The 27,582-nt window shown below is 38.8% G+C and overlaps 1 protein-coding gene across 6 annotated transcripts in view; it reads right to left on the reverse strand.

Moving 5' to 3' along the window:
• Positions 1–27,582, reverse strand: part of LOC134219459 (homeotic protein antennapedia) — a 223,547-nt gene that overhangs the window by 104,776 nt on the left and 91,189 nt on the right. The gene's annotated exons all lie outside the window — the stretch shown is intronic.

The raw sequence follows: 27,582 nt of genomic DNA on the forward strand, positions 1-27,582 counted from the left end.
TTGATCAAGACCACCTCACCAAGTCATCAGCGCAATTGGAGCAAATTGATTACTCAATAATACTTGCAGCTAACTGTTCTCGCATCTAACCTACTTCTGTGCTGCACTGCGTTTCCAGTTTGTGGACCGCTCCGATGACCGTTTGCAGCTCGTGGGGTTGCTCATGTAAAAATTCTCACAATAAATTTAATTTTCTTATGTGCTGTGCCGCCCGCTTGCGTGAGCAAGCCCGTATTCCAATTTATTCTCGACATACGTCACTATGTCCAGCCGAAGGAAAAGGTACATGAAAGTGAATTTTTTGCTTTTTTTTCTCATCGCACATTGTGCCTGGTTGTCTCCCCCCTTTGCAGTACACTTTGACGATCGCTTGCATAATTCAACTGTTGGATGATATTTTCAGTTTTGCGTCCACCGTCAAGCAATATATGAGTTGTTTTCAGCTGTTTGAAATGACGGAATTCTGAAATGAATTATTGTTCTACTGAACCGCTGCCGGTTTGTATCACCACCAAAGAATGGAAGTTTACACTTGTTGTAATACTGTTATCCTCCTCTGTCGATAGTAATTCTGGCATCGATTCACTAAATAAATCCTATTACTATCGTTGTGCTGCAAGAGTTGCTATTGGTTGACTTCCTTCGCAATTTCAAAACGCATACAACTGAGAGAAGCCATTTCTCATATCTACGGGGTAATTGATAACATGGAATGTTCGCTGAAAACCCACAAGCAAAAGTTAGTCGAAGCCAAGTTCGTCTACATATGCGCGCCAAACAAGTGTTACACACTACCAAGTAGAGGTTCGGGCCCATCCGTGGCCATCCGTGTAGCATACAAGCAGCCTGTAATGGAATCTAGGAAACGTAGATGCAATGTGAAATCGCAAAAACTGCCAACCTGACCGTGCACTTTGTTTATCCTGAGAGCCATAAATCAAATGCATCAACCCTGGTTTTAGACTCCGGCTGACAACTATTCAAATAGTGTTTTTGAGTAGGGGTGATGTGTTTATGTGGGTGGTTGTTAATATGAATTATTACTTGCAGGTTCCGAGTTTTTTTTCTCAACATACTCATCCTTTCGCCCTTCAACAGGAGAAGTTGCTTTCCTGCCAGCGAGTGCATGGTGTCTAATCCTTGGAGAAATTCACGACAGGATGTTTGATCAAACTGCGACTTCCTGTAGGACAGGCCAGGGCGTCTAGCCATTCCGGTTTGGCCCCATAATCGCTAAACGAGAATGACCCCTCTACGCTTTATCTTCATTTGTTCCACGAGCTGCGAAGAGCTACGGTTTGCTCCTATACAGTCAGTCAGTCAGTGGTTGAGCACGATGTAATCTCTTAATGCACCTCTTGCCTCGCTCGCCGAAACCAGTCGCCAGGAGGCCAAAACAAAACTGTCATATTTTATCCGTTCTAGGAGATGATTCATGAATTCCTATATCCTTCCGCTGCACAATTATTTATTTATAATGTGTAAACGCGTCACACACACGTAGTAGCTACTGGAGCTGCTAACTACTCTGACTGCAGGGGATAGGATGAGAAAGATATCCATTCATATCTTCATTACAGCATAGCGCCGCGGTCGTTGCTGGTGTTTTGTGCGTCACTGCCATTGCCAATATTTACCATGGATCCGCAGTTATCCAGCTGTGATGAGCTCTCCTGTGCCGCTATGGGTCATAGTAGACGGCAAACAATGATGTGGTCTTGGCTGGGTAGACCAGTTGACTGCGAAACTTGGATGGAGTTACGGTTTCCACATTGACGTTTGAATCGGGGACTACCTAAACAGGCACAATTCGAGCATAGCCCATGTTGAGAATTTTCTTCTTTCTTTAGAAAACATTAATCGATATGACTACTCAACAGTTAAATCCCACGGCTTCATAAAATTGAATGCAAGTAAGCTAGTGGTAAACATGCTGGCTGTTTATTAAGCTCATACTGAATATCTAATCACTCTGACAATGTGCATGAAAGTTTTTCTATGATTCGATGACTCCGGTGGTTTTCTCGGGAACATTTTTACGCCAGAGACCCCCACATATTCCCGTAATTAAGTCGGTGAAAAAGCATGTAATAGTCAACAGAAGAAAAAATCTTTAGCAAAAATACTGGAATATTTGCTCCTACCCCGATTGTGCGTTTTGAAACTCACTCATCTTATTTCTCATTTTCGATGTAGCAAATTTCAATAACAACTGGTCGGGGTTCAGCCAAACCGCACCAAGCGGCTTTTTTACTGACTTGTGATATTTTGTTCGTACAAGGACAACGGAAATAGTTTCATATCAATTAAAGCATACATTTGCAGTATGACATTCTCAGTTATGCTGTTGAGGGATATTCGATACAATTTACGATCAATTAATTCTGCTGAACGAAAATTTGAGATGAAAAATCGGTAATTTTTCCCTATGAAAAAGTCCTGTAACATTATGTCATTTAAGACCGACATATGCAAGCGAACCAAAAGACGCATTATTGCGTTCAAATTAATTTTTACAAGGCTCTGAAAATGTGTATCCTTAATTTTACACGGCCAAAAAAAACTAGTGTGTGTAGCAAAAATGGTAAGGCCCAGCATGTCAATCTAACACCAGATCTTATGAGTGGGAGTCCCGTTCGATACCACTTTACCATTCCTGCTGCTTGGCAGAAAGGAGATCGAAGCTTAACATGTTCTACAATTCCACGAATATGGGGAAGCATCAGCCCATCCACTGCTTGTTCCTTGCAACTGCGCTGTAGGTGAAACAGGAGAAACAGAAACAGTGCTCAGCTGGTGCGTAAAGAATCTTGTATTCATGGGACACTTTGTTTGTTTCGGGGCGCTTTGGATTTCAGTCATTCTTACTGTAAATTTAAGCCATTTGGTAATTAGAAGCGTTTAATGGATAGCATTCGGTATTTGATGACAGAATGATACTGCAAATATATTGTTTTGGTTGTCTGAAGCAAATATAACACAATATTATGTCATGTTTGGATATGTATCTCGGTTGATTACGTCAGCTTAAAGGATAACGTTCCTTATAAAATTGAGAACTTTTTGGTGTGTGGCGCTTGGTGTGATTTGGTTGAACCCCGACCAACTATTCAGATTATTCGCTTTGTGACATAGTTCCAGCATATTTGCAGTGATCCTCCACGCGTGCAATGCCTTTTCCTTCTGTTTCGGAGAAGAGTTTACTTCGCATCACCCACGTATCCGACACCGTTTCTTCTTCCGTTGATGGGTCCGTACTTTGTGTCGTACATCTCATCAAGTTAACGTCTCATCGACTGTGGCGATGAATTAGCTAGATGCACGTTACTCAATCCGTAATCAGCTTCACACACATTGCCAGAAATTTACTGAGGATTCTAACTCTTCGCAACTGATGGATCTGGAAGACATTTGGTGCTTGAATCTCGGCAATGCTTCTTCGTTCTACTGCACGTGGTAGGGTGCTGTTTGCTCTGCAAGCACCGCAAGTCTGTTTTGGTCCATTTTCCACCACGAAATTGTATGTCAATGAGGTTTCGTAAACGTATTCATCGTTTGAATACAATACTCGTCTTGGAATATGCACCCCTGATACCACAAGTCCTGGATAGTAACTCTTTCTTTTGGCAGAAAATCACAGCAATTGAGCTTTTTGACCCGAATTTCAATAAGAAATGTCACTCGAAGTTTACATATAATCTCTAATCAAATTCTTTAGTAACATGATCGATAGAAAAAAGGTCCTATTTCACCTTCAATTTTTATTGGATTTATGGACTTTGATATGTACAATGGACTTTAATGTGTACAATGTATGCTTATTTAGGGAACACATCTCCACCACGCTAGCTAATGCTTTTGTTGTATTGGGACTTCTGTAGCGCAACACTCGAGATTTCAACGATATTTAGCCTCAAGACGTTATATACATAGTTGGTTCGCAACATTCTAGAGTATGGCGTAGTCGTATGGGCTCCGTATGACGCAATCGGACGTGTCCGGAAAGCTTTGAGGAGTAGGAGCATGCTTCTTCAGAGACTCTTCATATTTGACCTACTGGATCACAACATCGACTGCCATGATCTCCTGGCGAAACTCAATTTTAATACCCACGAAAGAGCAGTGAGGAAAGCAGATTTTTTTCCCCGCCCTGCATACTATATGAAAAAAAAATCCTTTTGACGATTGTTGTGAACATTTTCTTATGTTATCAGTCATTTGTCCGATTTTAATTTAAGTAAATGGATGTTCAAGCTGCGTATTACTTTTTATGCTTTTTACTCTGTACGATCAATGACATAGTCGAAGACTAAATAAATAAATTATTATCAAAACAGAAAACAAAGACAAAATAAGTGCAGCAGAAAACGCCCAAACACGAACGCTCATCGAAGTTCTTCAACGGTCTTCATCGGTAAGCCGATAGGAATACTGCGATTTCGGTATCCGGTATTGAGTCATGAGGTCTGTCCCAACGAGCTGTCACCATGTGGTTGGCTAGTTCATCTCTCAATTGCTGTCGTTGTAAATCTACTGTTGGTCCCAGCTACACGAAATACGAATGCAAAAATGGTAATAAGGCTTAGAAACCTTGCAGTTAATTATTGTGGATGTGCTTAATAAACTCCAAGCTGCGAGACGGCAATGTCCCAGGGGGATATAATGCCAATAAGAAGAAGAAGGGTAAACTTTAACAAATAAATAATATTCGTGAAGATCGGGAAAAAGTCCGATTGATTTAAAAAGAATTAATGAATTCCAGCGTTAAATGAGAGAGCCGAGAGTTTTTCATAAACGAAAGATTCTCGTCGAACTCAACGAACCTATTCGTGTACACCTTTTAATTTTGTTTACCATGGTCTTTATTCCACTTGTCCCAATCTCCATTTCAAAATTGATCACTTTTGTAACAAATGGATCACTTTCTTTCATGAAAAATCGATTCTCCTTATCATATATTTGGAATATTAAAGCGCCCAATGGGTCTCCAGTAAGTCTCGCGAGCAATCCGCTATCCGTAGATGGCGAGTATGATTCTCGGCCCGGCCTAGGATATTTTCGGGTGGGCAACATTCTCGACTCACTGGGCATAGTGTATCCATTGTATTTGCCATACAAGATACATACTCATGCAATGGCGGGCACATGAAAGTTTACAAATGATAATTGAAAAGTGATTCGCAAAGAATTATTACTTATTACTCATCTTCACCCATTGATTTAGTATAGTGCCATTTGCAGAAGCATCGAATTCCAAAATGCTAATAACGAATTTTTGGACATGCAGATTTACCATCGTTTAGAAGACATTCAAAAACAATTCATATTTTTACTCTCGTGGGATTATTTTCTGCCCTGTGTATAACAGTATCATTTCTAAGAACATTTATATTGAATTAATTCAGGGACGAATTTTCCGCCCAACAGTGTTCCATATATATATATATAAATATTGAAGAAATTTTCGCTCACTTTGAATGAAAATGCTTCCATTTGGCAGATTTCTCATTATTTAATCTCTATAGAGGAAGATCTCCCAGTGGTGGACACCTCCCGATACTGGATACTTCTCAAAACGACACTTGCGGAGGTCGTTCCACCATCCCATTGAACACAAAAGGAAGCTAATATCATATCCTCATGTTGTAAACTTATTAAAATATTAAAATCAATCGAATGATTTTGTGGAAATGGTCAATATTATCCATATTTTAAATATCGATCATGATTTGTTAGATGTATAATATAACTGTGGTGCAAAATCAGTTTTCTGTATCCGGTAGCTGTCTCCCACGCCTTGGACAGTGAGATTTTGCTTGTGACCAAATAGCCATGCTTGACACCTGTTTTGTTAAATTTACTACAATTCAATTGTATCTTATTGCTAAGGTATCAGAAAGCCACAGAAAAAGGCAAACACAAAAATTGAAGATGACTTTGAGTCTAGAGTAGAATGTAAGAAATTAAGCTGGAGAGTCAAATAAGCTCTACTAAACTAACACCCTTTAATATCTACAACCCAAAACTCTTTAGTCATGTAACAGGAACTTTTATTTAATTATTACCAGACTAAGGCCGGAGTGGCCTGTGCTGTGCATAGAAGTCTTCTCCATTCGGCACGGTCCATGGCTGTACGTCGCCGACCACGCAGTCTGCGGAGGGTCCGCGCAAATCGTCCTCCACCTGATCGATCCACCTTGCTCGCTGTGCACCTCGCCTTCTTGTTCCCGTCGGAACGTTGTCGAGAACCATTTTAACCGGATTTCTGTTCGATATTCTGGCTACGTGCCCGGCCCTCCGCAGTCGTCCGATTTTTGCGGAGTGAACGATGGATGGTTCTCCCAACAGCTGATGCAACTCGCGGTTCATTCGCCTCCTATACATACTGTCCGCCATCTGCATCCCACCATAGATGGTACGCAGCATTTTCCTTTAAAAAACTTCCAGTGGGCGTTAGCCCTCGACGAGTATCGTCCAGGTCTCGTGTCCGTAGAGAACTACCAGTCTAATAAACGTTTTGTAGATAGTCAGTTTGGGCCCTCCTTAACCGTGCGGTAAGACGCGCGGCTACAAAGCAAGACCATGTTGAGGGTGGCTGGGTTCGATTCCCGGTGCCGGTCTAGGCAATTTTCGGATTGGAAATTGTCTCGACTTCCCTGGGCATAAAAGTATCATCGTGTTAGCCTCATGATATACGAATGCAAAAATGGTAACTTGGCTTAGAAACCTCGCAGTTAATAACTGTGGAAGTGCTTAATGAACACTAAGCTGCGAAGCGGCTCTGTCCCAGTGTGGGGATGTAATGCCAATAAGAAGAAGAAGAAGAAGAAGAAGAAGAAGAAGATAGTCAGTTTGGTACGGCGCCGAACTCTATTCGATCGGAGCGTTTTGCGGAGTTCAAAGTACGTACGATTTCCTGCCATGATGCGTCTCCGAGTCGTCAACAACCGCAAGTCGGTTCAACATGCAGTGATTCACGTTGGTGAATTCGCGGTTGCATCAAAGCGAAGTTTGAAGTTCCTTGGGGTCGTAATAGACGACAAGCTGTCCTTCTCCAGCCATGTCGACTATGCGTGCAAGAGGGCTTCGACTGCTGTTGCGGCATTATCGAGGATGATGTCCAACAGTTTCAAGGTACGTGCCAATAGACGTAGGCCCTGAGTGATAATTTCAGGTGTCTGTTTGCATATTTGCTTTCATCCCTTCATAAATAAAAAACACCTTTCATCCACTCATCCTCATCCTCCCAAACCATGGTAATTACCCAGTGCAGCGCTCTAGCCAGTGCCTCACCACCGTATTTGAACAGCTCTCCTGGTAGTTGGTCAATTCCAGGGGCTTTTTTTTCAGCCGGCTGATCTCCTCCTGGATTTCCTGGATATTCGAAGCCGGAAGTCGTCATGTGCGCGTGCTCCCAGGTTCATTACCATACCGCTACCGTTGTCTGCCACATCGAAATTCAGGTGCTCTTCGCAGTGCTGCTGCCACCTTTGGATCACTTCACGCTCGTTCGTAAGAAGGTTCCCGTTTATATCCTTACACATATCGGGCTGTTGCACGTGGCCCTTACGTGAACGATTTAACTTCTCATAGAACTTTCGTGTATATTATCGCGTTACAGTTACTCCGCCTCTTCACGGTCTCGATCTTCTTGCTGGCGCCCGTCTGTATCGTGCCTCAATGGCCATCGTGCGGTGATGCAGCAATCTCGCCCATGCTGCATTCTTCTCCTCAACTAACTGCTCACATTCGCCGTCATACCAGTTGTTTCTCTAATCCGGGGGTACCGTGCCTAGTGCAGCGGTTGCGGTGCTTCCAAAGGCTTGGTTGTATTTAAACATGATGCAATTGTGTCCGGTACTAGGGGACACTTCTCAGAAACGGGAACATTTTTATCAAAATTCATCATCATAATACATCATCGAAAAACGTGTTCAAACGATCAAAATTAATATTTAATATAGTTTGTATGAATCATCAGTAAGTAAGTAAGTAAGTAAACATAATCCGGATAGTTAGAGAGTTTTTTGTTAAATGACCTATGTGTCCGGCACTGGGAGATCTCTGTGATCCTGAGACACTGAGATCAGCTGAAAAGAAGAAAAAATCACCGGGAAAATGATTTTTTTTTAAAATGCCACGTTTCTATGATTTCTGAAGAAAGTCATCAAACTCCAAGTGCGACGACTCTATAGTGTGACGCTGCAATCGAATACATAACAATAATCAATCGAAAAAAACAACCCGACCGAGATCGGACAGGTTCGACTAGTAAATACCGTGTGGGACCGAAATTCGTATAGCACCGAATTCGTCCACCTCATGAGGTATCAATGAATTAAAGGTGTTAAAGGTAAATAATTTAGAAATAATTTATCTTATCCTGTTCAGATACTTGACAGTAAGCTTCTAGAGCATTGAAATGGAACGTAGGCTTTGAAATCATAAAAGCAAAAATTAAAAACATATCGCCACCCACCAAACGCGGAGTTTCTGCCGACATTTTTTTTACGGGTAGAGCATAATTGCACCAAAAGTAACTGTGGTTTACTTGCTAGTTGCCAATCATAACATAAGATAAGCAGAATACAGATCGAAGAGATCGCTTCTCATGGTGCGTATTGAACTATTTACAGTGGTAGTTCAGTCAATCAGTCTTCTTCAATTTAAATATTTAATTTAAAATGGCTGTTTTTTTTCCATAAAGAAATGTTTTCATTATTTTTTATTAAAATGTTCCACAAAAACACACAAAATTTCCATAAATAAATCAATATTAGCAATAAACAATTACAAAATTTTCCGCAAAACTATTTTTTTTCATAAAAAATCGGAAATTTTCCACAAAATAATCAATAAAGAGATTTATTGAAAATTTCCATGAAAAAATACAAAAAAGCAATAATAATTAGTTTTCTATGAACTTTCAACACTTTTAAAGAAGGGGTCATCTATGGAAAAATGCTCAGTTTTGTTTGTTTTGTTTGTATTCTTTTTTTGCCATTTTTATTTTTTTGTGGAAAAAATATTAATTCTGAGGAAAATGTCTAAATCGTTTCTTGCTAAGGCCGATACAAATATTTAAAGACTATTTTGTCTACCTCCCCCCCCCCCTCGGTTGTTTTTTGCCAAAAAATAATATTTTGAGGTGGCAACAAAATAAAAATCGGATTATTTAGAGGATTTTCAAAACATTGTTTAACAAATCCGAGGCGTTTTTTGATTTTCTTCATTTTAAAATATGATATTTATTTTTTATCATACCCCTCCCTTGACCTTTCGGAGACCATTAGGACAAAATGTTAATTAAATATTTGTAACGGCCTGATATTGATTTATTTATGGATTTTTTTATAATTGCAGTTTTGGCTTTAAAAACTGCAAATTTTGCTTTGTGGAAAATTTTTAATTGTTTGTGGAAATTTTGCATTATTTGTGGAAATTTTATATCTATTTATTGCTTATACCCTGATTTCTTTATTGGTAATTTCTTATTTTTTAATGTAAATTTTCAATTTTTTAAGGGGGAGTTTTTATTTTAGTCAGGTGTTTTCTCTCAGAAGAATCATTTTGAATTTGGGCGTTCCTGGTGGCAGGCTAGATAAAATATTTTATGGGGAACTGTTCCGTTTTATATGTAATAAACTCAATGCCACTTATTGACGAACAATTGGATTTTTTCGAATAATTGCCTTCCTAGTCTTATCTCATCCCTAATGGAGTTTTTTTTTAAATCTAAAAACGTTTCTCCTGAGCTTACGATTTGGTACGGATCAGTTTGGCAAAAAAGTAACTCTTTTATCGGTGCTCGAGACTGTGACGAAAAGATGATAATCCTGCCTTAACCCTACCTTGGTAAAGCAGTTTAAGCTGATTTCAAGAACTAGTTTACTGATTAGATTTTTACAAATTCAATAATCTAATATCATTATCTGTCATACATCTAAACATTTTATTGTACGATTTTACTTCTTCGTCGATGCACACATCGTCACTGCTGGTACCGTGAAACACAAGAATGAAATATTCCAAAAACCTTTCAAATCACGCTGTGTTTTGTCGAATGCGCTTCGTAAGTTGTGTTTTATGCTGCGAATATTTTTTTGTGTTTCGTTAGATGCAGTCGCGGTCCGACGAATTTCGCTCGAAATAGCAGAGACGGCGAAGTCGCAAAAAAAACGAACATGAAAACGCTGACTGCGGAGAAAAGCCAACCGAAAAAGCATAACAGAATTGAGGGACCCTCCACTATTATTATGAAAAGTTTTGGACTCGATTTTTTTTATGTTTTTGGTTCAAAAAGCATGCATCCGGTTAGCGCACACGGACATTGCGAAGAAGGTTGGATTTGTTGGTCAACGTTGAAGATGCCTGTCCGGCCTTTTCACCATCTCGTTATATTTTTTCGCTCACTGTACATTCATCATACGGAGGTGGGTTGGTGTGTTTCTGTTTTGGCATTACGATTTCCTGCTGCCAGGGCATTTCCTTGTTGCCAGTACACGACTGCCAGGCACACACAGCGACCGCACAATTCCCTGTATCGATACCAACTACCGAGGACGTCTCGCTGCTTTCACCTCCGGAGACTGTCCAATGTGTTTCCAAGAATTATTTGTTATTTAGTGCACTATGGACTTAATATTTTTCCGATTTATTTTACCGGCAGCTGCTGGCGGCCGATCACGGCGTACTGTTTAGTATGTTTCTCTATCGCGTACTTTAGATCTCTTTAAAGGTTCAATTTAACGTAGAAAATATTTGAAAGACCGTGCAAAAATAAGAATTGAATATTACTGAGTGCATTGCAGGGAATAAACGGGCTGGATTCATGAGTTTCAAAACAATATCCTCATGTCTAAGTGTTTTGATCGTCCGTGCTCTATATATGATCCTTGCAAAAGCTTTCTAACAGCCATCGCAGTATGAACAGTATGAAAGACTTAAACAGAAAATGTATTAAGGGTAAATGCCCTAACTATGGCTTGTATCATTTCTAAACATTCCTTCCTAGAAAAATCACTCTAAATGTTACAATTTTTTGTTCGGAATGGATCACTGCATAAAAGTTGTCATTTTTGTTCTGATTTCGTTTTCCTTCAATTTAAATACCTCTATTTATACTGATAATAATGTTCATAAATATTCTCAACGAATATTCCTTGAATAAGAAAAAAGGATAAAACACCATAAAAGAACTAAGCCCAATACTAGTGCGGTCGCTCTACATAAAATCTTGAAGGGCAGACATGCGAGGAGCGTGAACGTGAGCGTGTACTGTGCCATCGTTCTAACGTCGGTCTTCCTTCCATTGCGAATGTCTGTCTGTAGGGGAGCCATAAATTATGTTTACGTCAAAAAATTTCTAAGACACAAGTCGGGAAACGGTCGAATGAAGTGGAAGAAACGTTTCATAAGCGTTCCTATCAAGCGAGGGTGGAGAGTTGTTATGGACAGTGGGAAGCATCACTGAATTGAATCCTTTGAAATGGGTGTCGAGTAAGGATAAAAACTTGATTGTTACTGACTACTGCTACTCTTAGTAATCGCAGTAAAGTTTAATAAGGATATTGTAACTGGAAAAATGAAAATTAATTGTGAATCCCCCAAGCGATGTTGATTCGTTTTCCATGCAGTAAGCATTGAAGAGGTCAAAAACAGCAATTTTGGGAGTTCCATAATATTTTTGAAAAGAATCTTTTTTATTTCTATTACTTACCCATTCAAGCAAGTTATTTGTTCTTAACTCTGCGATTACTATAAATTCTATGCATCTTTTTTGAAATTGACTTAAATTAATGATATTTGCCAAACTTTAAAAAAAGTCATATTTGCTAAAGGGTATAATATTTGTTGTGCCACGAATCTAAGCCATCCCATAAGCCATCATAAGCCATCCCATATTTTGCACCGTTTCAGGTCAAAAGATTTCAGAAAACTACACAATTTAGAAACGATAAGGCTTATTCGAGTGCTCAATGTGAAAAAAGTGCAACCTAAATGTAATACAATTGGAAACGCGAAAAAAGTCCCCTCGAGGGCACTATTCAATATTTCACTACCCGAAGAGTGACTGACTCTTTAAGCAAGCATTTATCTTAATCAAGTTGGTATTTCCATGGCTGAAAATTGTCCGCAATACAGAAGAGAGATGGGCGAGGAGAAAGTTTTTTTTTACTTCTTTTCTCACAATTCTGTTCCACCTTGTGACTTGACGCCTTTGTCAAGGGTGAGGAAAAAATGCAATGCACACCTCCTCCAATCAGACCACACTTCTCCCCTATGTAGGGATAGGGATTGCAGGAGTAGTTTGCACTTGATCCTCGGCGCAAACTACCTTTATAGTGCCGGAGGGCCAGATGTGGGAGGAACCACCATAAAAGTTAAGACATCCTAATGTGATTTATGCTTGCAACACTTCAATCCACTTCGCTCGCAAGAGCGTGTGTGTCAGTGTGCGAGTGTGCATTTTTCTGATCCGCAAAAACTGTTGAGCATGAAAAGTCGAAGCTGGGCGGATATCGATTGAAGATTACGGTCGGTGCAATAGTTCTCGGAATGGTACAACCTGCTGGCATCCCAACGCATATCATACTACGAGAAATCACCCATTGTACACAATATCGTACCTCGGCTTGAAATTAATATTGTTACTTGTTTTAGCAGGGTGTTCAGCATCTTCAAGTTATGTGAGAAAATTCGACCAATCTCTTTATTCAAATTAAACGTCAGTTTGGGAAAAAAACGAGATAGCTTTTCATTCTTTTCTACATGTGCGGATACTTTTTGCATCGATTTCTACGATAGCATCTGTGAAAAACGTGACTCGAATGTAATTTATCAATATTTTGCTTCTTTGCTCATTCGCTCGCACTGAAATGCTTTTATCCTCGTGTTATTTTGTTTACTTGGCGATTTATTTCGTATGAGAGTCAAGCATTGTACTGGAACACCTTCATTTCCTTTCATCTCGGATTGGCGGAATGCCCCGATCATATGGAAATAAATACAAATATTCAACATGAGCGAAATGTAAATCCTTCGATAGCACTCTTTCCATTCGACCCGTTCGATTTCCTCGGCATTCGTTAGTTTGTTTACAACTTTTCTCTTCCATTGATGGGACCATGCGGCAGGGGGCAACTGCTCATGAATATTTATTTGCAAAACATTTTAAATCAAATAAACACTTGCACTGATTGCAAACAAAATTGAAGAGCAATATCAATCAAATAAACGAATTGTGATATTTATTGCTCTGAAGATGACTTGCTTCCTTATGTGCGCTTCTTGACCACTCATGTTAATGTGAAACGATCTTCGAAGGACAAGGCGATCATTATGCAATGTTCATAATTGACCAAGGTTGTTTTGCTTCACAGCAGGATCCATCTTCGCCGAGAAGATGTTTTAATGGCTTTCTCTCTCAAGGACACTTTTTTTCGGGACGCCGGAATGACTGACTGTGACACGGCAAGATAACGAAGTATTTCTGGAACGTTGCTGTTCTCCAGACATAAAAACAATTTTAATTTGACACATTTTCATTCAACCTTCACTTGAGCGTGTTTTTGTCTCCCTTCAATTTCACGACGAATAGCCGACAACGAGGATAGGGAGGACACGGCTGCGAACATTGCTTCTAATGGTTCGTCATCTTGTTGGGAGTCTTTGGCCACGAGGGAGCGCACGTCCCATGCACAGTACATTCCCAGTAGTCGTCAGTGTGAAGTGTTGGAAATTGAAGGAAAATTCTCCAAAATGAATGGAAGCGAAATATAAATCGAATCTCGAGAAACAAATCAGGATAGCGTGAAGCTTGACGATAGTAGAATCCAAGAAAAAGGAAACACCAATCCACGCTTTGTTGGGACGCTTCCAAGATTTCGAAAACGCTTCGCTATACGCTGCTTTGGTGTAGTCTTCAACATGTCACAAGGCAACCGTTTGAGCGACCGTCCAAAGAATAAAAAAACACAAAGTTGAATTTAATTAATTTTGTTTTCTGGGTGTTACGCTTTAATCTTGTCTTTCTCGTTTCTTTTTGCAGTTTTGCGTCCGTTCCGGTGTTCTAATTTGATCGGAAAGCTTAAGTCTAATGAATTAAATGGAACGAATTTCGTTAGTTAACTTTGCGCTACTTCAGCTTATCGTCAATTCGTCGTCTCCTGGCGAGCACAGAGAAAACACAAAGTGCAGTCCGCCTGGGAAGCACCATGGGTTGAAACAATTTTTCGATTAAGCAAAGTGTTTTTCTCGGTAGTACCGACTGGAAAGTAGTTGACACAATGGAGGTATCCATTGATTGTCAAACATGTGTCAGACAAAACGAAATATATATGTATTTAGTTTTAGGGTAGCTTTACATGCATTTAACTTTGAAATGATTACATAATCTCGGAAATTCCAATTCACCCAACAGAACACAGCAGTCTCTACGTCGAGCAGCAAATTGTTGGACGGGTCCAAATATATCCGTATGAGGCCAGTTACCCTATGAGAGCGAACAAATGTATATAAAACTGTTACCAAAGGGAATTGTCTCCATCCGCTGTATGAGTAATGCAGTTGTCGGCTCGATATAAAAATTTCAATTAAAAATTAAAACAAATAAAACGAATGTCAGTCAAGCATAATGTCGGCTTAGAGATCGGCTGCCGGCTTGTCGTCGTGCCTGTCACTGGGACATATTTTGGGGAAGGAAATTCGCCAGCATGTTGCGAGTCATCCAATGCAGTGCAATGTGGGTCGTACACCATATCTTACCGACCAAGCCAGCTGAACCGAGGCATCAAACGCGGAGGAAAGAACGAGAATAAAGGGAACTTCATCTTTGCAAGCAAGAGAGATGGCAAAGAACGGGAACGGAACGAAACGAAAGCATGCGATTGTCAGAGATCAAACACAATTTAGCGACAGCAAGTCTTACAAGATATAAATTATATGATACAACTAAATAATCTCCCCGTACCTAGTTTGGACCACTGACAGACTGCGAAGGCAAACTCGACGACGTTTTGCGGACAACTCGAGCAAAAAGGCATTGATCAGATCTTGTTGAGGGCAAATATGATACCCTTTAGCAATGTGTTTCGTTATATCACAGTATTCCAAGCATAAGGTTTGTTTAATTTTGGAATATAGATTTCAATGTGATCTCAACATCATGGGCAGCAGTTTGGCCAAACTAAGGGAAATTAATTAACTCTGTGAATTGCAATGGCCTTTGAAGAGCTTAGAGCTTAGAGTAAATATATTTTTGTTTTGGACTTCAACTTTTCAAACTAAAAAAGAATATTTTGTTTAATTTTCGTTTCGTCGGCTGGTACGACCCGTGCCGTAATTATATTCACACCACAGCGAAATTAGTTTTACTAAAAATGAAAAATCTTCTTCTCATCAGAACCAAATTAGTTTCTTTCTATACAGATTTTTACGGCGACAAATATTGCACTCCGCTGGGAGGGGAGACTTCAAGAGATTATAAGATAGTGCTTGGAAACGCCAAAACTACTACTCTCCTAGAAAGTGGGGATGGGTCTGTCTAGAATAGTGCGCTTAGCAGATCAAGAGCTATGACTCCCAAATCCACCAAGTTATACCACAGGTGATCAGTTTTCTTAGTCCTTCGCCATTGGGAGGAGCCCCTTAGCTCTGCTTTAAAACGCTGTCAGTACATCTGGCAAACAGTAATGAAAAAGTAATGCATCGTCGAAGATAAATGTTTGGCAAAGCCACTTTCGCTAAAAAATTTTTTTTCGTAGATTCTATGTTCCGCTTTAGGTATATGTGATCTCAAGCCTTCGATAGTTAGTTCAGTGTAAGCGGTCCTAAGAAGAGTCCTGAGTAAGTTAAGTCGTTAACAAACTTACTGCGTGGCGACTACCGACAGAATGTTATCCGAAAGAATGTTATTTAAAACATTCCATAGCACTCCGTTAAAACGCCAAGATGCCAATACAATAATAATCAAACATGAAAAAGTTATGCAGAGTAAAAAAAGAGGTTTAAGAATCCAATTTCACTTCATTAATTTGTTTTCACAAAATATATGTTGGGAATATCTGCGAAAAACCTTTACATGACTGCAATACAGCCATCGAGAACAAATTACATATGAGGGAGTCAAACGCAAAGGGGTGTAAGTGACAAAAAGTTAGTTTCGAGAAAAACGGGTGCAAAGTTTTTCAATATTTTTTCGCTCCATACAAATTGCATGGAAGTTAAAAAAATAATAATTTTCAGTGAATTTTCACATTTTTTCAAAACAACTTACAAGCTGTATCAACATATTGCCGCAAACCAAAACATTTTTTCCTGTGGTCAACTAAATTTTGACCAAAATGTCACTTACACCCCTCTGCTTCTAACCCCCTCATATATAGTTGAACGTTCATCGTGGTGTTTTTCTCGATTAAATCTGTTGAATTCGAAATAGTGTGAAAAATGCAACTTTAATTGTATACATTTTGTCGATAAAAAGATTTGAAGCGTTTTAAAAATTACTCAACTATGAATGTGAAGCTATGAATTATTGCTAATAAAAAATCACGTTGATAAATGTAAAAAAAACAAACTTTACTATGAGAATAATGGATTGCACCACGGCTAAAATGATTAAGATTCAATGTGTGAATGTAAACTATGTTTTTGTATCGTCAAAACTGCTTGATTAAATAAGAACACTAGTGTCCAACTAGGAACGTTTCTCCGTCGAATGAAATCAGTTGCACCCGAATCGGTCAAGTCCTTCTATATGAAATGCGTTCACAGACAGACATTTGCTCAGTTTTTTTTTGGGTATATAACATTATGGGTCTCCGAACCTCCTATGAAAATTTCGCTTTTATTGTATAGATTCTCGATCTACAACCAGCATTGGTCGGCATATTAGCTCTAGTTTCTGGGGAAAGCATAAAACACGATGAAAGAACACGTTACCCTCGGAAAATCCGGAACATCCCCAGTGTCTGAGGACCGATCTGCGGTTTTGGAAAAGGAGAGAGCCTTATTAATTTTGTCTATCTCAACCTTTTTGTCTAACCCCTGTACATAAGGTTACTGCTCATGGACTTCATTTCATAGCTCCGATATTCATTCCATGAAAATCAAAGCAATGAAAAGGAACTAGATTTGTTTCTTAGTTTTGTGATTTTTCAGCAGCGAGCACGCATGAAGCGGCGTGTGGGCTTCGTGGCGGTGCAATTAGTGACGTCAATCGTCTAGACGCAAGGGCTATGGAGCGTGGGTTCGATTCCCGCCCCGGTAAGAAGAAAACTTTTCGAGGGTTAACGCATTAATGTTATGGAAGATGGGTTTTCAGTCCTAAAAAAATCAGAACACTAATATTTAATGATTAATTATTTGCGAGCGTCTATTTTCTTCCTTTTACTTCCACTAATTAATTTTCAGGTATCGAACAGATACGCATTCCGTCCTCCACTTGAGGACTTCTACAGTGTTCTTCAGTCGATAACAAAACACTCTGTATCTGTTTGATACCTAAAAATTGATTAGTGGAAGTAAAAGGAAGAAAATAGTCGTTTAACCGACTAATATTTGATTTTGTCCGTCGTTACTGTCCGTTTGAGACTTTCCTCACAGGCTCAATTTTATGTCCCTTTCTTTGAGGTGAACGAGTATTCCTTGGCTCACCCATCAGTGCCATTGTCCGGGAATATTTTATTGCGCAACAAGGCCAGCTAGGGGGGCATTTTCCTTTCCACGTTCCTGTCAATACCATAGTTTGATACATTTTTTTATATTTAAAAGATAAATCAAAAAATAAAAATAAAACAAAAGCTCCATGATTGGTATTCATTAGCTCTACTGACCATCTCATGCAATGTTATAACGATTAAAAGTCAAAGCAACTAATAACACGGCAACCCCAAATTATTCCAGTTTCCACTTCCCACTTCGATTAGCATAATTCATCCTGCTGAGTCCGAATCTTTTTTAATGTGTGAATTGTTGTACAGACCATTCGATATTGGCAACAATTTTTCTGAATTTTTTTGAAATTGTTTATAAACCTCAATATGCTCAAATATCAACACAAGCATAACAAAAATCGCGTTAAAAATACGCGCTTAAAAATATATTTAAAAAATGCTTAGATTTCGAAATTTGCGTAATGTGTCCAGTGTCATGAAAAAAAAAGAATTGATTTTGGAACAGAAATGTACCGGACGTGTTGCCAAAATTGAATGGGGTCTGTATGTAAGTTTCTTCAAAGTGATTCCCTTTTTGGGCTTTATGGTGTTCTCAACCACCAGAATCCTGTTCGATTTCTTAAAATGTTCTCTTAAGGTGAAGGTGGGTTGAGTACCAAAACAAAGCTTTGATAGTATTGGTACAGTAAAAACTTTCATATACTGTAGTAGTATTGGTGTTGTATTTATAAAAAAAAACAAAGAATATTAGTAGGGTGGTTCAAAAAACGACCCAGCACCATCGCTCACTCGATTCCGTCCCATGCTCCGAGTGTCCTAAAAAAAATCGATTCGAACAAAAGCTGGTTGAGCGCAAGCCGGTTCAAGTTTGTATGAAAACTAGAATGGGAAACTAAACCTTTTATTACACTGACTACGGCGCTTTCCCTCCAAACGCTGGCGAAAAGAGAACCCACATAGCTGAAAGCAACATTCCAGAGACTTCAGTGAACGAAAACCGCACCGCAGGAAAGATCCATTGATTACGTAACGCAAATATAGCTTTTTATACTCCACTCACCCTTATGTCACACTTTTCGTATGAAGTATCTGCCCCTGGTACGATAGTGTAGACTAGACTAGACTAGAAGTATCTGCCCCTGATGCGATAGATATCACATACAAATTCTGGGTATTTTGTTGAAGCCTAATGAAGCCTAATTATCATGCGAAAGAATCGCAACCTCGATTAAAATCGACTCCCAACTATTGGAACGACCATTCAATAAGGATTGTCTATGGAGTTGAAGCTCTTAGATATTTCATCCCGTCATATGGTCTCCCCCTCGCCATCGCCCAATGACGGAGTGCCAGAATCAGAATAATGTTAAATTCAACCTCGCCATATCAACTGTCATACAAACCTGAAACGACCTGCGCACGGTAAGCCTATTCAAACCAGCCGAAACCCAATTTAAAAATCATAATCAACTTAGCGTGGCGAAGCAAAATTATTTTTTGAGCCACCCTACTTATTAGTTTGCTGCTGCCGGTGCCGGTGCACCGCGGTGTTTACATTCGCTCCGCGATCAGTTTTCAATCGTTTTTTTTTTCGGGCAAATCCAGCAGTTTATACTAAGTTTTGGGTTCAAATAAGTGACTGATATCAAAAGTGGTGTTTAATTTGCATTCTATCAACATTTCGGGCTGCTCATGTGCGGAGAAGTGAGTAAAAACTTGAATTTTTAATGCCCTTTGAGAAGAAGTGAAGTGCAGTGATGAACCCAACAAATCGCGAACGGCTATTAAATTGGCACGAAACTGCTAATTTATGCTACAATTCGAGCCGGAATACATAGGATTCATTGAAGAAACATGTTCATTATCACGGGAAGTAAGGAAATATGCTGTGAACAGGTTAGTAATTTGAATATTAAACTTTTGTTCGATGCTGTTCGATGCATTCGAATGTTGGTGGGAGAGGAGTGCGGGAGGTGTGAGGTTGGCCCGTGGAAGGTCCGGTGCCATATTGGCTGCCATTGTGGTACTCTTCCAACTATGTCCTTAAATACACAAATAAAGAAAAAAAAACCTGTTAAACTCATTCTCTACTAATTTTCAAACTGAAGCCAATTGTTTTTCAAGATTTTTCATTTTAATGTTTCATTTTGATTTCTATTAACTGCAGTGTTGGTAAAATTATTCACAAATCTGAATCATCGAGACTTTCCGCGCTAGCAAACTTGTTTGCAACTTTGAAGAAATGCATCACGGCTGAGCTTTTCATTTGAAAAAAAAATCAGTTTGCCTTAAATTACGGTTAAAACTAAATTGGGGGATTTTTGTTTGTTCACTGTTTTTAAAGAAGGAGAACAAAAGAAAACCTACGATGATTCAAATGGATTGTTCAATTCAGGTATGAGTTTTTGGGTAGGGGAGAACAGTGCATAACGCACCCACGGGACAAAATGGTCTCACTCATAAAATCACTCATATAATCTTTTGTTGGACATTTATGAACTAATGACACCATTGCAATTCATTATTAGTTATTCATTATTGAGCTGCAATGAAAAAATATAAGCGCAATCCTTTCATTTTCAATTAAATTCAACGATTTGCGAATTGTTCACATAACCTGTAAAATTGTCGTTCAATCCATTAAGACAAAACAAACAACCATGCGTTCATCATTATTTTACATGCAATTCAGTCATTTTAAACTAAAGCTTCCTTGAGGAACACCGGACTCATTTGAGGAGAATTTTGATGATGTGATGATGTTTTTGATTGATAGTTTGATACTGTACGACAAACAATTTTCTATTTTGAGCTTTCAATCTTAAACGTCAGATTATGCGACATCCGATCCACCTGAAAATCCAAAGGAATGAAATGAGATGATTCCGGAAGGCTATCCAGAAAATATTTCTTGCCTGATTTTTGAAAAGGTTGAATGTTAGTAAGAGATGCTCTTTTTCTTCACTTTATCGATTATTACGAAGCCATTCTAGCATTTACACCGGATTTGAACAAAAATCTGAATAAATAGCTTCCTCTAGCGTGCTGAGGTGGAAATATTGCAACAAATAGATATTAGCGAAAGATAGCGTAGTGACAGAGACTATCTTATTCGGACATACCACGTTTTCAAGAATCATGCCTGATTTGTAAGTCTAATAAAGCTGGATCAGTCTAATCTGCACAGTAAAATTAGCCACAACCGAAATATATCTTTGAATGTATAATTCGGTAACATAATGTGTGCGAGATCATAATTTTATGTTTCTGTAATTCTTCTTCATCTTTTTCTTCTATGACTTCATTTTTTTTAATCTTTATTAGGGTGTTTTTTAATCTACAGACTAAGTTCAACACCGGTCTATGGCTTCACATTCCAACTGGAACTTGGCCTGCTTTTCAACTTTTCTAGTCTATTAGCATTTCGTCAGTTATTAATTGAAAGCTTTTCTATGCCCGCCATTGCATGATTATGTATTTTATATGGCAAGTACAATGGATCCACTATGCGCAGGATGTCGAGAAAGTTACCAACCAGAAAACATCCTAGACCGGACCGAGAATCAAACTCACCATGTCCGGATTGGCAATCCTACGCCTTTGCTCGCAGGGCTACTGGTTTTTGTAATATAAATGATAAAATCAGTGATATTTCAATTCAAAAGGACTTATTTTTTCATGCTTCAAACAGAAACCTTGTTGTGCGATCACATGGATGCAGGCATTGAAAAATTCGTTCAAAAACGAACGAATGCTTCGTTTATAGCCCACAGTGAGGTTTTAATTTCGGAGCACCGTTTGATGTTCGCTCAATGACGTGCTGCATTGCACGAACAAGGGAAAAGTGGGGAGTTCCCTAGTAACATTTTGCTTTTATGATGGTTTTATAACACTCTTGAAGAGTAAATTATGGTCTTTAAGAGCGTTATAAAACTTAAAATGTTACTTGGGTTTTGAATGTGGCATCTTCACAAGCCGGATAGTACCGAGGAGGCATCGTTTAGTAGGGCAGCGTGAGATGAAGATGATTCCTTCGTTCATCAACAAGTCAAAACAAAAACTCAGCGAACTGAACTATCGAATTTCATAACTGGCGCCTTATGAATCTTCGACCGACTATTCCACCAACAGTGATTCTTATACGCAGTTATCTTCCCGAGTAATCAAGCGTCGATGGGCGTGTGGTCTACATACCGGCCTCCCGACCCCGACGTCCATGGTTCGAACCCAGTCTGCCGCACTTCACTTTTTTTAAAATGAAAATCATCATTCATAAGGCAACATATTGAAATTCATACCGATTCCTTGTGGCAAATTTTCATAAGGCGTTTGTTTGAAAATCATACGTCCATTTTCCTCAGTGAACCTCATTCAACAGAGAAAAAGACGTCTCACTTAGAACAAAATGCAATCAAAATCATCGTCACGGAAACATTATCACCCAATGCTAAATTCACTGTGTGTGTACAAGCGGCAACCAGATGGCGGTAGTACGCAAATGTCAAACATAAGCAAAAACTATGGAAGCGCCATCGGTGGCCGATAAACCACCTATGAAAAACGAATCCACCGTTAAAAAGGTGAACGAAGGAGCGTGTGTTGCGTGAGACGTCTGTCTGATGAAGAATAATTGAAACATCAGAAAGCTTAAAATGTTACTCCTTGATCAACTCGCTTTCAAAAAGAATAAATGCTTGAGTGGTGAGAGATAGACTCTCAATCGACGGACAAGAGTTCGATTCCCATGTTGCACCCATTTTTTATTCTCCATTTAAAATATGAACTGTTAAATTGCAGCTTGTGTAAATTTAAAGCAACAAATAACTTTAAGTTGCTCAACACGGAGGTTAATTTGTTACACATACTTACATTTACTTGATTCCATGTGATATCATTTCTAAGAACAGAACAGTTGATTCCACAATGAGACATCTAAGACGACCTTACATTTGAAGTCAAAATATTCATATCCCTCAAAAGAAACTGTTTGAAGCAATAGCAGATGAGCTAATAATATATTATAATGTTTTCACCCATTATTATTTAATTCAAATAGAAATACATGCTTGCATCATACTTCAACGTCGATGGCATCTGGTTTTCTATAGGCATGACCTTTTGACATATTGATTGGTTGGGTTGGGTGTGAATACAAGATAATCGACACTACCGTTGGCGTGCCACATATAAATAGATTTGCATAATTAACGTTCTTGACATTATCATCACGGTATCATTATTACCACCATAAACACTATCATCCTCAACAAACACAATCAAATGCTTCATGAAAATTAAGTAATCTTTCACGTCTGAATTGGTGGAAGTTTGTGAATTTCTTTTTCTGCTTGACGTAATAATATAACATAGAGTAAATTGTTTGGTTTCGAGCTCACTAATGAACTATAGTCACTGGTAATAGTGATAGCTGCCTTTAATAAAGCTTTAATAAAAATTATGTACAACTGGGCTCCGAAAGGACAAAGGGAGGGATAATAAAAATTAAATGTTAAAATAAACAAATAAAAAAACTGCTCAAATTTGTTGAAGAATGTTTTGAAATACTCAAAGTTTTCCGGAAATTTTAATGTAGCCCCCTGATTGCTAATTTGGGACAAACAAATACGAGGGAGGAATATTTTTTTTAAATAGGTATATGTATCGGCCTAATAAAAAAGGCAGAATCACCGTCTTCGACCAGAGGTCGCACAGACTGTACACTTAAACATCTAGCATGAGACAACGGACAGGACATTTACACAACACCCAGCGGACCAGCAGAGAACTTTCCGCTTTTACGAAAAGTTAGCTCCTTACCGGGCGGGAATCGAATCCGCACTCCACAGCACGGCCATGAAGCCCACGAAGCCCAACGTAAACGATTTCTGTTTTTTATTGGCTTTCATGTTTGATTGAGGTTAAGTGCTATACTTCAATTAATAAATACATCTTTTCATTATGTGTGAACTGTATATTGCAAAACGGTTCACTGTGTATCATTTGTCTCTCCTTAAGCGTCATTATGGAGTTAAAAAGTAGCCGAAGAAGCCTTCAACTCATTTACCCTGGTTGAAATGGGTACCAAATATCCTAAATCCTATTTCGTGAGCGCTCGATAGAAGGTGTGTCCTTAGGTTTGATAGGCAATTCACTTGAAAATGGATTGCCTTGTGACTTAAGCAGAAGAGCAATCGTTTCATCTTGCAATTTTATCCTTAATTCAAGTTGTGCTAACTACCAAACGGCAAAAGGACAAATTACACCGGTTATGGCGAACAGAACTCCCAGGTGTTGGAGATATCGGTGGGAGAGACACAAAATTTCAATTACGGTGACAATTTTTTTAAATCTTTGTTAACGTGTTTTTTTAATTCGAGATTAAATTCAATACTAAAATACGTGACAATTAGGTTGATTCCGGTTGAAAACATTTGCACTAGTCTCTGGCACTTGATTGCAAAGAGGCTTGACTTCCACGGGATGTTATAATGGATCAGTAGGGATTGGTTCGGTTCATGATAAAAATTTGCCCAACACATTAATAACCGAAAATAAATTTATTTCATATCGAAAGAAATTGACTACAAAATAGCTTATTTTCTGCTTGACGCGGTCAAGCTTGAAGTCGACAATTGAAGAGATGTTGAAAATATACGCATTTAAATGCTATGAGCTGCAGCTGTTCATACAAAAGGGTTCGTGACGTTAGACATAACCCGAGCAGCACAAGTCAGGCAATAATGGTTGCAGCAACTTGATTGTAACTGAATCTGGTCACATATAAGTTGCAGTAACTCATGTGGAACATGTGTGCTGCTAGGGAAGTACTATCATGGGCAAAATGGATGCTAGACATTATATGTGTTCTTTGTGTCATGGGATGTTCTTAAGGGGCTTTTATGCCTAACGTCTTATGCCTAACGTACTTATGCCTTATTTTTTTTCATTCCTTTATTTATTTGGTAGGCTCATTTTTTTAGCCGCTATTGTGCCGAGCCTACTGTGGTATTCTGCTGTACAGAATCCACGTAGAATCTATATTTGGATTTCCATCATTCATTATTATTGTCGTTGCCAGTCCATCTCATCGTGAGTCCATTGTATCCATGTCGTGTATCCAATGATCGTTGCATTGCTCGTTTGCCATTTATCCGGGTAACGTTGGAGAAATGCCTCCGCGAAGAACAAGTTGTCAGTCGTCATCAGGCAGCTGTGACAGTAAGGCGCGAATCTCAAAACACCACTGTATGGGCTGCGCATCCGGCGACTGACGAGGGTTTTGGTGGAGGAGCTGGGAATCGAACCCATGACCGTCCGCTTGTAAAGCGAACATGTAGCCAACAACGCTACGGGACCCCCTAATACTTATGCCTAAAGGAATATAGAATTAGGTTTTGAAGCGGCTAGTACGCTCAACTAGTTTTAGTTCTCCATATATATCGCACAGATAGAAAAATTCAATGAAATTTACACTAAAAATCATGCACATAAATGGAACATCATTATTAGCGTAATTGCACGCGTGATATTGCCTAAATGTATACAATATTTAACGTGAATCATCAATATTGCTTGCAAGTTGTACGCAAACTTGTTAGGAAGAGAACCGTTTCAGCGTAGAATAGCGTATATATCCGCATCTCAAGTTTTACGCGCTGCTTACTTTTCACATTTTTTTTCTGTGCGAGCTGTGACTATGATGTACTCTTTTTTCCAGAAATGTGACACTTCAACAACGATATCACGTCCCTTTTAACGTTTGCACTGAGGGTGCTCATCATCACTGAAGCAATGTTCACCAATGGCTCAATCTGATATTCACCAGTCTCTTTAAGATCTAAGAAGATGTTTATTGATGTATCACAGAAAAAAATAATGAAAAGTAAACAGCGCGTAAAACTTGCCATGCGAAAATTTACGCTATTCTTCGCTGAAATGGTCATATTCCTAACAAGATTGCTTACAACTTGCATGCAATATAGACGATTTACTTCAAATATTGTATACATTCAGGCTATATCCCGTGTGGAATTACGCTATCAATGATGTTCCATTTATGTGCATGATTTTTAGCGTAAATTTCAGTGGATTTTTTATGTGTGTACATCATAACCGTCATAACCCAATCATTGTACTTCATGGCAAGATTTTCAATATATTCTGTATTTTTGATAACATCGATTGGATACAATTTCTGCGGTTCGATAAGAGGATGGAATGTTATTGGTCTTCCACGGATTTCTCTATAAATTTATCAACAAGCACGTTTCCCTGAATAAGCGAGCTCCAAAGTCTGATTTTAATTACCCTTGGTGGACTCCTAAACAATAACCTCGTGTATCCCATGACGTTACTACACAGAAAAAAAATGTGAAAAGTAAGCAGCGCGTAAAACTTGAGATGCGGATATCTACGCTATTCTACGCTGAAACGGTTCTCTTCCTAACAAGTTTGCGTACAACTTGCAAGCAATATTGATGATTCACGTTAAATATTGTATACATTTAGGCTATATCACGCGTGCAATTACGCTAATAATGATGTTCCATTTATGTGCATGATTTTTAGTGTAAATTTCATTGAATTTTTCTATCTGTGTATCATCAAACTGCAATATACAGAATTCCCTGTGTGAATCACAGAATGGAAATACTATTGTGACGATGAAGGAAGGAGTGCCAATAGAATGATCCAGTTAACCTTCCAAGGTATCCAGGTCGTTGCCAGCTGATTTACCTGGAAGCTTTTTCCGCTAGGCACTTTAAATTGCAGTGATTCTCTAAAATGGAAACATTTGATTATGCCTCCGTTACATTACAAGACATTACAAGAAACAGAACTGAGAGCTTTAAGGGCTTTCGAGTAAAAGGTACTACGTACAATAATCGGTGGAAGGCAGTACCTTTGGAAGTTTCTAGTATGTGACGCAAGCGCACGAATCACAAGCTGTGTGTAGAAGCGTACAAAAAAGAAAGTGTGGGGATCATAATATACATGCTAGACTTTAGTATGTAGAAATAAAGAATACCGAAAGCAATATTCAACAAAGAATCGGGTAGAGGCTGATAACTTTGTGGAACTCACGAGGAGCAATCGAACTTGGGACCTCGAACGTTAAGGAAAACTCCAAGACCGACGGTTATGGAGCTCTACAATACGTCCGACATTGGTGAATCGACACTGTAGCCAACAACATGCACATGCAACGTGACTGTCTTCTTAGCATAAGGACTGCGATTCTGTCACCGTTGGTAAACGTATGGAAGCGAGCGGCTTTCGAATGTGGGAAAAATAATCGTGGACTGTATTTTTGACAATTTTGACGGTTGACGATTCCTGTGTGAGGAGAAAGGGAAAAAGAGCTTTTCGTGGTGAAGTGTCAAAAAGTATAGCGCACGAATGATTTCGCTACATACGAAAATCCGCCATTAACGAGCGTGGAAAGTTGAATGCTCCCCTGCGCTAAGGCGTCATGGATCAAGTTTGACAAGTACTGGTTCTGATGTTTAATTCAAATTTTTACTTACCAAAATCTAACTATATTTCATTACCTAATGAAACCAATCAATACCAAAGAAAAAAGAAAGTTTTATTCGAATCAAATTTCAACAATTTTTATACGGAACTGATAGGGTAATTTGACTCATGTTTTGAAAACAAATTCAGTTTAAAAATATAAGCCATGATAAAAGGAATGTTATTTTATTGTATGTACTAACATGGATCTGCTTTAGGCCTGGCGATGAAAATTGTCCAGAAAAAAAGGAGAGTTCAATTTCACTTCTCATCTAGAATTTGTTTCGATGGCATAGTTTATCTAATACTGAATGTATCGTCGTGTTTGCCACGCAAAATTTAAATTAGGACAACGATAGGCATAGAAAAATGTCAACTGTACGAAGCTCAC

Source organism: Armigeres subalbatus, chromosome 1 (genome assembly GCF_024139115.2).
Source record: "Armigeres subalbatus isolate Guangzhou_Male chromosome 1, GZ_Asu_2, whole genome shotgun sequence".
In the NCBI taxonomy this organism is placed as follows: Eukaryota; Metazoa; Arthropoda; class Insecta; order Diptera; family Culicidae; genus Armigeres; species Armigeres subalbatus.